We start from the raw sequence: 13,995 nt of genomic DNA, 5'->3' as shown, positions 1-13,995 counted from the left end.
ATCAGATTCTGTGCATCCACACTTTGAAGGCGGCTTCTATAGTTGCTCAAAGTCTTGCTCTGTCTCCATCAGCTTGACATGGAACTCAAAGAGTCTTGGGCCTCTGATCTCCCAACACGTTTCACCTCCTCCAATATCTCCACCAATTTAGTTAGGACACACTTCTGAAATGAGAACATTTTGTTGACACTGTGGAAATATGGAGTTGTCACACGCAAGAGGATTTTTACTTGCAATAATACATATAGTTCAACATTTCAATAATGTTCTATAACCTAATGGATCAGCGTTTAACTTTAATACAAGTTTCAATTTTGTAGTACATTTTGAGTTGTTCCACAAAATAGGTGCCTTTTGAATTAGTGCATCACTTATACATAAAGTATCAGAGAATCAAAAGGCACATTTCATGGAACAATCCACTTACTGGCATTATTCATGGGGAAACAGCTCTGGTCTTGATCAGTTGTGGATGTATAATTATAATCTTCACTCTTTTTAATTTTTGAAAAAAAGTTCATAGAGGTAAATAGTAAACAAACTGTAGTAATGAATACACTGAGAGCAAGTTTGAACTACAGTTTGACAGGCTTCTTAGCTAGTTAATTTTGGTCAATGCATTTTGCACTCATTCTCCTGTCTTATTTGTAACATATTAACGCCCTCTCTCCTGTGAGCTAACGTTCTTAGCTAGCTAGTTAGTTAACCCATACTACAGTTAGTTAGCAAACCAACCAGCTTCACGATAGGTACCCAGAGAGTAACGTTGATGTTGGACTCTAGCTAGTTAATTTTAAAAAAAAATGTCTGTCAAAAAACCATCACTCCACACCGGTTACCAGAAAACATAGCTAACCGTAGTCAGCTAAACCGATACACTAAGCTAGCTAACAGTACAACTATCAAATATGTTATCCCTGCTTTCCCATCTAGCTAGCAACTAAGTTGGTGTTAACGTTAGCTAGCTAGCATGCAAGTATCCAGGCAGAGAGAGTTAGCCAAGAGAAAATAATAGTTTGCGACAGAAACTGATCATTAATATAACAACCTTATCAGATTACAAACGTTTTCAGAAATGTTGAGCGTACAATTATCCGCGTGTCGTTGTTACCCGTCTTGAGGAACAAATGTCGGGTGAATGACTTGCTCTTTCTGCTTCTCCCAGTTTTGAGACATGACGGTAATAAATTGTAATAAATTCCATTGTGATATTGTAAACTAATGATTTGAAATTACAGGTAATGTGTCATTCTGTCTATATCAGAACATCTAACAAGCTATTCGTTTTTTATTTTATTTTTAAATCAATATATTTCATTATGTTGTGTATATCAGAAAAATAATCAAACTTATACTATATGCAATATTATTGTAACGACCCTGGGTTTATAAGCGCGGAAATCGACTCTGCCGCTCGAGCATGCTTTTGCGGCACAGTCGATAGCGCGCCGGACTTCGGGCTTGAAGGTCGAGGGTTCGAGACCTGCTCCCTGCCTGTTCATTACATTATATTCGTGTATCTCATGCATTTCAATGAGTACAAGCTGATCAGGCTGACCTTCAGCTATATTTGGATCAAAACAGAGGGACAATTTTGGGCGAAATAAAGTCCATGATGAACGTCGCCACTGATGCCAAGGCAAAGCCAGCGTGAAATTCCCCTTTAAACTGTAGTTGTTAAATTTCTTCAATGCAGGATTCTACATGCAGGAGTTAGTCCGTAGCGGGGTGTGTCTGGTTTTGGGTAGGAAATATGGCGACGCGGAAGTGCTGTTCGAGTCTGATGGCTCCCAGACGCAAACAGACCAAAAGTTGTAAACAAACATTGGTTTCTTTTGGAGCGCGATTCATCAACAATTATCTATTTTTGGGAGATCATTTGAGGTCAGGAAGATGTTAAGGGAGGCATTAGGAAAGGTAGAGTCAGTCAGAGTGACCAGTAGTGGTTTTGTTTTGATTTCATGCGTCTCAGAAGAGCCGAAGGAGAGAGCATTGTTTTTCGGAGCAGGGCACCGATAAAATGTGTTATATCTGGAGTTTCGTTGGAAGAGTGTCTGGCTACTCATGTGAATCTGCGATATGTACGATACGCAGTGAGGGCTATTGTGAATAAACCACTGCAGTTATGAAATTGATAAAATAATGGCCATGTTTCAAGTGTGTGCCGACGGAATCTTTTAGGTATATATTAGGATCCCCATTAGCCGCTGCAAAAGTATCAGAATTGTTCACTTCTCTCATTGACTTCTCAAACCACGGATTGGTCTGCTTCACAGGCGTTCTCTGAAGTCTCGCGTTGTTACGTCTCTGGGTTTAGAAACTGGTAGTGGGGGAACAGGAAGTTCCGCGCAGGCGCGCATCATTCTTCAGAATAAAGGATACATCAGAATTGTGCAGTCGAGACGACAACTTCTGTGTCCGTTTCAAATGTATTACTACTGGTATGTAATAGCACGTTATAATACCGAAAGAACATGTAATAACATGCTAGGTAACAAATACGTCAAGGTATTATCACGTTTGATAAAGGTTTTATGTGCTGTTTTTGTTTCAGACAGCATGAGTGAACGTGATCACTTTTTTACAAGTCACGTAGAGACTTTGTGTTAGTCTGAGTGGATGGATATCATTTCGTCAAGGTAATTTAATTAATAATCAATTTATTTTCGATTTCTGGGTTCGTTTTACATGTCGTTTTTGGTTTTGTGTAAAATTCACGAGCTGGTAAAATGGCGGTTTTCCCTCGGTCTGCATCAACGTACTTCAGTGCAGGCAGTGAGGGAGCAGCAGGGAGACAATTTACGGTTGCACTACTGTTTTGGATCTAAATGTAATGATTATCAGTTTTCTACATGTGTAATAATATTCAGACATTCAGTTGTTTCTGTCTATCTATACATGTTACTACTATGGTGTGCACGGAAATACTATTGGTTTTTAATTGGAATAATACAGTGAAGACAAGGTTATTCAGGAAAATAGTACATATTGCTGCCTAAAACATACTGCAACCTTGTACTAACTGTTTTTTGAGGCATTTTGTGAATTCAGGAAATCTACTATAGATTGAGTGCATTTAGAGTTGTGTAGCCTAATTTAAAGTGTGTACTTTGTCTAATATGAATTAATTAATGTTTTGTCAATGCTTAGCTACCAGATCTATTGAAATGAGATCAGTGCTTGACTTGGACAGGAGCTCACTGGAGCTGAGAACCGTCACCTCAAATGTCTACTGTTTGAGCTCATGTTCCTCTTATAGAATATTAGGTCAACAGTATTGTGGAGCTCCTGCACCTAAATATAAACAATTTTTTTAGAGAATAAATAAAGTCTTGACAGTTCTGGCACTAACTTTTGTGTCCGTTTCTCTTCATTACTACTGGCTGACTCAGATTAAGTCTGAGGCCGGTAACATCAACAGTGAGGACAAACCCAGCCTGCCTCTCTCCTTCCACACTGAGTCCAAACCTACAGTCACTAAGTCCTGATTGTGACAGTGGGACCCAGTTTGTACTGCAGGATCCAGAGATGGCATCAGTGAAGCTGGAAGACTGCAGTCAAACACTGGAGCTGAATGTCAACATTAAAGATGAAGAGGAGGAGGAGAAGATTGGGGAATCTGTTTCTCATGGTAAGAGCAGATTCTATCTAACTAAGTTTGTGTTTTCATTCCAACTTCCCACTGTGCATGAAAAGTTGCTGTAGGACTGTTTTATTTATTTTATTTCACCTTTATTTAACTAGGTAGGCCAGTTGAGAACAAGTTCTCATTTCCAACTGCGACCTGGCCAGGATAAAGCAAAGCAGTGCGCCAAAAACAACAACACAGAGTTACACATAGGATAAACAAACTTAGTCAATAACACAATAGAAAAATCTATATGCAGTGTGTGCAAATGTAGTAAGATTAGGGAGGTAAGGCAATAAATAGGCCATAGTGGCGAAGTAATTACAATTTAGCATTAACACTGGTGTGATAGAAGTCAAGGATCAGTAGGACAGTCAGTTTTACAAGGGTATGTTTGGCAGCATGAGTGAAGGATGCTTTGTTGCGAAATAGGAAGCCGATTCTAGATTTCATTTTGGATTGGAGATGCTTAATGTGAGTCTGGAAGGAGAGTTTACAGTCTAACCAGACACCTAGGTAATTGTAGTTGTCCACATATTCTAAGTCAGAACGTCCAGAGTAGTGATGCTAGGCGGGCGTGTGCGGACAGCGATCGGTTGAAGAGCATGCATTTAGTTTTACTAGCATTTAAGAGCAGTTGGAGGCCACGGAAGGAGTGTTGTATGGCATTGAAGCTCATCTGGAGGTTTGTTAACAGTGTCCAAAGAAGGGCCAGACGTATACAGAATGGTGTCGTCTGCGTAGAGGTGGATCAGAGAATCACCAGCAGCAAGAGCTACATCATTGATATATATACAGAGAAATGAGTCTGCCCGAAAATTGAACCCTGTGGCATCCCCATAGACTGCCAGAGGTCCGGACAACAGGCCCTCCGATTTGACACACTGAACTCTATCAGAGAAGTAGTTGGTGAACCAGGCGAGGCAGTCATTTGAGAAACCAAGGCTGTTGAGTGTGCCAATAAGAATGCGATGATGCTGTGACACACCGCCCCAGACCATGACGGACCCTCCACCTCCAAATCGACCCCGCTCCAGAGTCAGGCCTCGGTGTAACGCTCATTCCTTCGACGATAAACGCGAATCCGACCATCACCCCTGGTGAGACAAAACCACGACTGGTCAGTGAAGAGCATTTTTTGCCCGTCTTGTCTGGTCCAGCGGCGGTGGGTTTGTGCCCATAGGTGAAGTTGTTGCTGGTGATGTCTGGTGAGGACCTGCCTTACAACAGGCCTACAAGCCCTCAGTCCAGCCTCTCTCAGCCTATTGTGGACAGTTTGAGCACTGATGGAGGGATTGTGCGTTCCTGGTGTAACTCGGGCAGTTGTTGTTGCCATTCTCTACCTGTCCCGCAGGTGTGATGTTCGGATGTACCGATCCTGTGCAGGTGTTGTTACACGTGATCTGCCACTGCGAGGACGGTCAGCTGTCCGTCCTTTCTCCTTGTAGCGCTGTCTTAGGCATCTCACAGTAAGGACATTGCAATTTATTGCCCTGGCCACATCTGCAGTCCTCATGCCTCCTTGCAGCATGCCTAAGGCACGTTCACGCAGATGAGCAGGGACCCTGAAATTTTGGTGTTGCTGCTCATCCTGTGTGTGATTTCCTGCAAGATAGGAATGTCAGTGTTCTGCCCAGCGACGAGCCTGGATCTCAATCCTATCGAGCAGGTCTGGGACCTGTTGGATTTGAGGGCTAGGGCCTTCCCCCCCAGAAATGTCTGGGAACTTGCAGGTGCCTTGGTGGAAGAGTGGGGTAACATCTCACAGCAAGAACTGGCAAATCTGGTGCAGTCCATGAGGAGGAGATGCACTGCAGTACTTAAGGGATAGGGGGCAGTATTTTCACAGCCAAATTAAACTGCCTGCTACTTGGGCCCAGGAGGTAGGATATGCAAATTAGTAGATTTGGATAGAAAACACTCTGAAGTTTCTAAAACTGTTTGAATGATGTCTGTGAGTATAACAGAACTCATATGGCAGGCAAGAACCTGAGAAAAATCCACCCAGGAAATGGGAAATCTGAGATTGCAGTTTTTTCAAGTGATTGCCTTTACAGTATACAGTGACTTAGGGTTCATTTTGCACTTCCTAAAGCTTCCACTAGATGTCAACAGTCTTTAGAACCTTGTTTGAGGATTCTATGGTGAATTTGAAGGGAATAACAGCCCAAGGAAGTAGGTGTCCCATTATAAGGCATGGGTTCAGTCACGCGCAGAGGCTTGGGAGCGAGCTGAGTTCATATTCATATCTAAAGAGAACGGATAGGTCCGGTTGGAATTTTATTAAAGATATATGTTAAAAACAACCTAAAGATTGATTCTATACATCGTTTGACATGTTTCTACAAATTGTAGTATAACTTTTTTGACTTTTCGTCTGGACTAAGTAAGCACGCGTTGTGGATTTGGATAGTGAACCTAACGCGTGAACAAAATGGATGTATTTGGACATAAAGATAAACTTTATCGAACATTTATTGTGGAGCTGGGATTGCTGGGAGTGCATTCTGATGAAGATAATCAAAGGTAAGTGAATATTTATAATGTAATTTCTTAGTTTTATTGACTCCAAGATGGTGGGTTCCTGTTTGCTTGTTGTTGGTGTCTTCTGGGCTGTACTCAGATTATTGCAAATTGTGCTTTCGCCGTGAACCTTTTTTGAAATCTGACAAAGCGGTTGCATTTAGGAGAAGTGTATCTATAATTCTGTGCATAACACTTGTATATTGATCAAAGTTTATGATGAGTATTTCTGTAATATGTGTGCTCATTGTGCTCATTCACCGCAAGGTTTGGAGGGAAAACATTTCTGAACATTACGCGGCAATGTAAAATGGGGTTTTTGGATATAAATATGAACTTTATCGAGCAAAACATACATGTATTGTGTAACATGAAGTCCTATGAGTGCCATCTGATGAAGATCATCAAAGGTTAGTGCTTAATTTTAGCTGTATTTCTGTTTTTTGTGACGTCTCTCCTTGCTGGGAAAATGGCTGTGTGGCTTTTCTTGTTTAGGTGGTGTCCTAACATAATCTAATGTTTTGCTTTCGCCGTAAAGCCTTTTTGAAATCGGACAATGTAGTTAGATTAAGGAGAATCTTATCTTTAAAATGGTGTATAATACTTGTATGTGTGAGAAATCTGAATTATGACATTTTTGTTGTTTTGAATTTGGCGCTCTGATTTTTCACTGGCTGTTGTCAAAATCAATCCCGTTAACAGGATCCGAGTGTTAAGGGGTCTCTAAGAGGTTAATGCAGCTGGTGGCCACACTAGATACTGACTTGATTTTGACCCCCCCCCCCCCCCCCCCCCTTTGTTCAGGGAAGGGGTTAATCATTCCATTTCTGTTAGTCACATGTCTGTGGAACTTGTTCAGCTTATGTCTCAATTGTTGAATCTTGTTATGTTCATACAAATATTTACACATGTTAAGTTTGCTGAAAATTAACACAGTTGACAGTGAAAAGAGAAACCATTGAATATGTGCTACATTACCCAAAGGCCCTTTGCACATGGTGTTAGGCTTGCATTTGAGTGTCAATCATTTTAGTCCAAGGATATGATCGGAAATCCTCCAAGAGCCTTGGTCAGGGAGGTGACCATGAACCCAATGGTCACTCTGACAGAGCTCCAGAGTTCCTCTGTGGCAATGGGAGAGCCTTCCAGGAGGACAACAATCTCTGCAGCACTCTACCAATCAGGCCTATATGGTAGAGTGGCCAGATGGAAGCCACTCCTCAGTAAAAGGCATATGATAGCCAGCTTGGAGTTTGCCAAAAGGCACCTAAAGGACTCTCACACCATGAGAAACAAGATTGGGGAAGGTAACTCGGAGTGGACTCATAATGATTTATTGTTTGTCTTATATCCAGAGGGAGTGGGCGCTCCGGATTTCGCGATTGGGGACAAGAATTGTGACTCGACTTGCTCTCTGGAACAGGGCGGCATTGAAAGGAGTGATAATGGGATTAGGTTTAAGTGTTAAGGAGGAGCAGTTGAAATGGAAGATTCCAGGTGTCTGTGATGCTTGCCGTTTGGTGAGACATGGATCCTGTGTAGAGCGTTGGGAAACAGAGAATACATTGTCATGTAGAGTTTTGATGCAGAGTCTCTGCCAGAAAGGTAAAGGTAGGAAGTGTCAGTTATCCCGTGAGATGTAAAAGGTTTGGCCACATGTCAAGTGTTTGCAGAGTGACATTTTTTATTGAAGGGTATGTGAATGTATAATGTTGCAACTTTGGAGGGGGTCATATTCCTGAATTCCCAGAGTGCCCTGTTAGGAGATTTGCTGTACATTCACCCTATGTGGAGGTGGTGAAGAGTGTTATAAGGCCAAGAGGCCACAGTTCTGAAGAAGATATGGTGGTGGATGCACCACAACCAGTTGCAAATGTTGTATGTCAATCAAGTGATCTGGATACACATATTGTGAAGAAGGTGGATATTTTAGTATTTATAGCCACAGTTATGAATTGTACTGCACAAGAAGTCCAAGAAGCTGGACATCATTATATCTGCAGCTGAGAAGTTTTTGGGCCTCCAAGACTACAAGGACTACTGTCACCAGAAAATGTTCTGCTCTTACAGGATCCTTCTCAGCCTCAAATAAAATTTTATTTGTCACATACACATGGTTAGCAGATGTTAATGCGAGTGTAGAGAAATGCTTGTGCTTCTAGTTCCGACCATGCAGTAATATCTAACAAGTAATCCAACCTAACAATTTCACAACAACTACCTTATACACACAAGTGTTAAGGAATGAATAAGAATATGTACATAAAAATATATGAATGAGTGTTGGCCGAACGACATAGGCAAAATGCAGTAGATGGTATAGAGTACAGTATATACATATGAGATGGGTAATGTAGGGTATGTAAACATATCAAGTGGCATTGTTTAAAGTGGCTAGTGATACATTTATTACATCAATTCTTCTATTATTAAAGTGGCTAGAGTTGGGTCAGTATGTTGGCAGCAGCCACTCAATGTTAGTGATGGCTGTTTAACAGTCTGATGGCCTTGAGATAGAAGCTGTTTTTCAGTCTCTCGGTCCCAGCTTTGATGCACCTGTACTGACCTCGTCGTCTGGATGATAGCGGGGTGAACAGGCAGTGGCTTGGGTGGTTGTTGTCCTTGGTGATCTTTTTGGCCTTCCTGTGACATCGGGTGGTGTAGGTGTCCTGGAGGGCATGTAGTTTGCCCCCGGTGATGCGTTGTGCAGACCTCATTACCCTCTGGAGAGCCTCACGGTTGTGGGCAGAGCAGTTGCCGTAACAGGCGGTGGGTGATACAGGATGCTCTCGATTGTGCATCTGTAAAAGTTTTGAGTGTTCTTGGTGACAAGCCGAATTTCTTCAGCCTGTGTAGGGACCTGATTAGAACAGAAAAGCAGGCTGATTTAGTTTAATAACATTTTTGTTATTGATAGATTGTATGATTTTTTTAAATATATACTGTAAACACTTAACAAATAACCACAACATGTAAAGTGTTGGTCCCATGTTTCATGAGGTGAAATAAAAGATCCCAGAAATGTTACCGATACACAAACTTATTTCTCACAAATGTTGTGCACAAATTTGTTTACAACACTGTTAGTGAGCATTTCTCCTTTGCTAAGATTATCCATCCACCTGACACGTGTGGCATATTAAGAAGCTGATTAAATAGCATGATCATCATTGCACAGGTGCACCTTGTGTTGGGGACAAGAGTAGCTGAGTAGGTACCTTGGAGGCAGCTAATGGGGAGCCCTGATGTCAACGTTGTGAACAGAGTGCCCCATGGTGAGGTTATGGTATGGGCAGGCATAAGCTACAGACAACGAACACAACTGCATTTTATCAATGGCAATTTGAATGCACAGAGATACCATGACATGATCCTGAGGCCCAATGTCCTGCCATTCATCTGCCGCCATCACCTCATGTTTCAGCATGACAATGCTCAGCCCCATGTCGCATGACTCGGTACACAATTGAAAATGTTGAACATGTCCCAGTTCTTCCATGGCCTGCATACTCAGACATGTCACCCTTTGAGCATGTTTGGGATGTTCTGGATCGACGTGTACGACAGCTTGTTCCAGTTCCCTCCTATATCCAGGAATTTCACACAGCCTTTGAAGAGTGGGATAACATTCCAGATGCCACAATCAACAGCCTGATGAACTCTATGTAAAGAAGATGTGTCCTGGAGGAGGCAGCTGCAGCTACCCACTTCTCCAGTGCTTACTGTGTATATTGGGAGGTGCTGGAACCAAAAGTGAGCTGGGGGTCTCTGAGGTACCAGAACACATTAAATAAAATACCTTTATAATAAAGCATTGCATGCATTATCATGGCTTTTGCGTACTGGCATAATATAATTGTTTTATTTTATTTAACTAGGCAAGTCAGTTAAGAACAAATTCTTATTTCTAATGACGGCCTACCCGTACCAAACTCGGACGCTGCTGGGCCAATTGTGCGCAGCCCTATGGGACTGCCAATCACGGCCAGATGTGATACAGACTGGATTCGAACCAGGGGCTTTCGTGACGCCTCTTGCACTGAGATGCAGTGCCTTAGACCGCTGCACCACTCGGAAGCAGTGGTGTTGAGCCGCTTACAGAAGTTAGACACATGGAATACATTTTTTGTAGCCTAGACTCCAGGAAAAATGTGGTCTTTTATAAACGGATTTCATGCAATTCTACATCATTTTAGATGACTGGAGACTTTTGAAGAATCTTTTTCATCAATAAAAATGACCTTGTCTCTAATCCATCAATAGCCTAGGCCAGGTGTGAGGAGAAACACATTGTACAATATGAGGAGGAAGTTACAGTCCTAAACAAGCTTTCCAGTTTCACTGACTCACCCAATGATGTGCAGCTCACTCACCGGCCAAAAGCTCATCTTTCTCTTGCTTTACTTTGTAAAACATGCTGTTCGCTCAATAGGCCTATTTGGAAGTTGATAACTTGGTAACATACAGACAGATTAGTATTTTATTTTCAGCAGGATCCATTTGCTTTACAACCTGTGTTTTCCAGTGACTGTATTAGAAATATTGCTAAAGGCCTGTTTTGGCTGCATGCTGTTCACTGACATTTGCCACACGTTCCTGACTGTAGACATGCCTTGTGATTTGGCTACACACAATCCACAGCTAGGCTATTTTATTTAAATTATCTATTGATCCTCTGTAGCTAAATACTCCTGGTGTAGTTTTGGGAATTATTTCATTTCTTCCTGAACAGACTGCAGAGTGCTGCAGAACCTCAACACACTTCCCACAGCTATTATTCTATTAGGAAATAAATGAAGTGCAATGCTGGAGAGATGAGTTGCTGGCTCATGTCTATAACAGCACAGAGAGGGAGAGAGATCATAGAAAGTGAATCTCATTTTAGTTCTGTGAGAGATACAGGCGTGCTTCTCTCTCACCACAGCAATGGCCACGCCTTGGTCTAAATAGGCTACAATGTTGCACAAACCATAAACCTGGGGCGGCCCAACATTAATACATTCTTAGAATATCAGGCATTTCTTCACATTACGTTTTTTAGGAGGCATGACAATTACAGAGGAATCCAAATGTAATTAGGATTTTTACATTGCAAACAGTGGAAATAATTTTTCATGCCACGAGGTAGGCTACCTGATCCTGGCAAACGGGTTCCTGGAACGAAAGACTACAAAACTGAGCGGTGCCGGAAAATCCGGCTCAAATTAAGCACCGCCCTTCTCATATTTCTGTTAGGGAACTTCTCTGTGATCCGCTCGTGTGCAATAACTCAATTCGCCTTTGCGTTCCCTCTAAACATCCCTATGAAAAACGTTAAAAAAATTTGCAAAGGGTAAAGTCTACAAAACTTCGTCCACTCTGTTCATAGCAGGTTTTAGTTTTGGCAACAGAAAACTGTATTAAGATCAGATGTTTCATCGATTAAAACATTTTGCAGATTGTCGGCCAAAATCCATCTCGTTCCATCTTCTCCCACTGCCGGCCAGTGGGCTTCCTCTCACTACCATATTTGGTAGATTTGGCAGTGAGTGGAAACGCTAAGCGGATGCTTCACATTTATACTTCAGTGAAACTTCAGTGCAGGTGCAGAGCTAAATGTAATGATTATCAGTTTTCTACATGTGTACTAACATTCAGAGACATTCAGTTGTTTCTATATTTATCTATAAATAGTACTATGGTGTGAACAGGAAATACTATTGGTTTATGATTTAAATAATACAGTGAAGACAAGGTTATTCAGGAAAATAGTACACAGTGCTGCCTAAAACATACATTAAGTACAAGGTTGCAGTATTTGTCATTTCTGCATTTATGTGAATTTGGGAAATCTACTATAGATCAAGTTCACTTATGTTGTGTAGACTAATTTTAAAGCGTGTACTTTTTAATGAATTAATGTTTTGTTGTCAATGCTTACCTACCCCATCTATTGAAATGAGATCAGTGCTTGACTTGGACAGAAGCTCACAGGAGCTGAGTACCGCCATCTCACATTTCTAGTGTTTGAGCTCATGTTCCTCTTATAGAATATTAGCTCAACAGTATTGTGGAGGTCCTGCACCTAAATATAAACAGTACCGGCACCTATTTCAGTACAAGTCTAGTACTGAATTAGATAATTGAACAAGAAGAAATATAATGTATTTAATAGAGAATAAAGAAAGTTCCAGAACTGTCAAGACAATAACTTTTTGTATGTTTGTCATTGTTACTACAGGACAACTAGAATTATGTCTGAGGCCGGTAACATCAACAGTGAGGACAAACCCAGCCTGCCTCTCTCCTTCCACACTGAGTCCAAACCTACAGTCACTGGGTCCTGATTGTGACAGTGGAGCCCAGTTTGCACTGCAGGATCCAGAGATGGCATCAGTGAAGCTGGAAGACTGCAGTCAAACACTGGAGCTGAATGTCAACATTAAAGATGAAGAAGAGGAGGAGAAGATTGGGAAATCTGTTTCTCATGGTAAGAGCAGGTTCTATCTATCTCGTTCCAACTTTCCACTGTGTATAAAAAGTTGCAGTAGAACTGTTTCATGATTAACTGTTTCAATGAGAAGGTGGATGTTATTTCATGCTACTGACACTTGCATGGTTTGACACCAGTATTGCCAGCATTTGTTTTATTCACTGGGTTATCTGGAGTGATCAGAGAGTAGACTAAAGAAGTGAAGTAGATAAACTGCCAGTGTTTTAAAGTTTTATGAAATGAGTCTGTGTAGTTACTAACCCTTGTGATAGTGAGTAGAGGATGACAGGCCCCTTTTTAGCTTTAATCTCTTTTAGAATAGTTGAATTCCCCTTTTGTATTGTACAGCCTACTGATATGAATACATATGTCACCCGGTACAGCCAGAAGAGGACTGGCCACTTCTTTGAGCCTTGTTACTCTCTACCTTTCTTCCAAGGATCCTGCTTTCTAGGGAGTTTTTCCTGGCCACTGTGCTTCTGCATTGCTTGCTCTTTCGGGATTTTAGGCTGGGTTTCTGTAAAGCACTTTGTGACAACTGCTGATGTAAAAAGGGCTTCATAATGTAAATTTGAATGACATGTATATCACACCAACTGACTGGTTCTTCTGATGTTGTTCACACAGGAGACCATACTGAGACATTCTCTACATCCAGAGAGCAACAGCAGGAAGATCACAGAGCTAAGAGGTCTCACCACTGCCCACATTGTGAGGAGATTTTCCCATTTCTATCAAAGCTAAAAATACACCTAAAAATACACACAGGAGAAAATCTTTATTCCTGCGCTGACTGTGGGAAGAGCTTCACAACATCAAGGGCTCTGACAGTTCATCAGAGAGTGCACACAGGAGAGAGGACTTACTCCTGCTCTGACTGCGGAAAATGCTTCACATCATCAACTGAGCAAAAAGTTCACCAGAGAACACACACGGGAGAAAAGCCTTACTCCTGCTCTGATTGTGGGGTGAGTTTCTCTCGGCTGGGCCACTTAAAAAGACATGAACATATTCATACAGGAGAGAAGCCTTGCTTCTGCTCTGACTGTGGGAAGAGTTTTTCTCGACTGGACCTCTTAAAAAAACATGAACTTATACATACAGGAGATAAGCCTTACTCCTGCCCTGACTGTGGAAAGAGTTTCTCTCGACTGGGCCACTTAAAAAAACATGAACTTATACATACAGTAGTGAAGCCTTACTCCTGCTCTGACTGTGTGAAATGCTTCACATCAGCTCAGCTAAAAGTTCATCAGAGAACACACACAGGTGAGAAGCCTTACTCCTGCTCTGACTGTGGGAAGAGTTTCTCTCAACTGGGACACTTAAAAAGACATGAACATATACATACAGGAGTGAATACTTATGTCTG

General features: G+C 41.7%; 2 protein-coding genes and 1 long non-coding RNA gene across 7 annotated transcripts in view; 1 reads left to right on the top strand and 2 right to left on the bottom strand.

Annotated features, from left to right (window-relative positions):
• LOC115179515 (zinc finger protein OZF) overlaps positions 1-13,995 on the bottom strand; it is a 919,448-nt gene that overhangs the window by 112,302 nt on the left and 793,151 nt on the right. The gene's annotated exons all lie outside the window — the stretch shown is intronic.
• LOC115179539 (gastrula zinc finger protein XlCGF17.1-like) overlaps positions 1-13,995 on the bottom strand; it is a 558,171-nt gene that overhangs the window by 58,540 nt on the left and 485,636 nt on the right. The gene's annotated exons all lie outside the window — the stretch shown is intronic.
• LOC115179560 (uncharacterized) lies at positions 1,430-12,473 on the top strand. Its single transcript, XR_003872939.1, has 4 exons — positions 1,430-2,441; positions 2,555-2,639; positions 3,393-3,631; positions 12,372-12,473. It is a non-coding gene; the product is annotated as an uncharacterized LOC115179560 (long non-coding RNA).

This window comes from Salmo trutta, chromosome 39, assembly GCF_901001165.1.
Source record: "Salmo trutta chromosome 39, fSalTru1.1, whole genome shotgun sequence".
In the NCBI taxonomy this organism is placed as follows: domain Eukaryota; kingdom Metazoa; phylum Chordata; class Actinopteri; order Salmoniformes; family Salmonidae; genus Salmo; species Salmo trutta.
The sequence above is the reverse complement of the archived record's forward strand: the minus strand, read 5'-3'. Positions and strand labels throughout refer to the sequence as shown.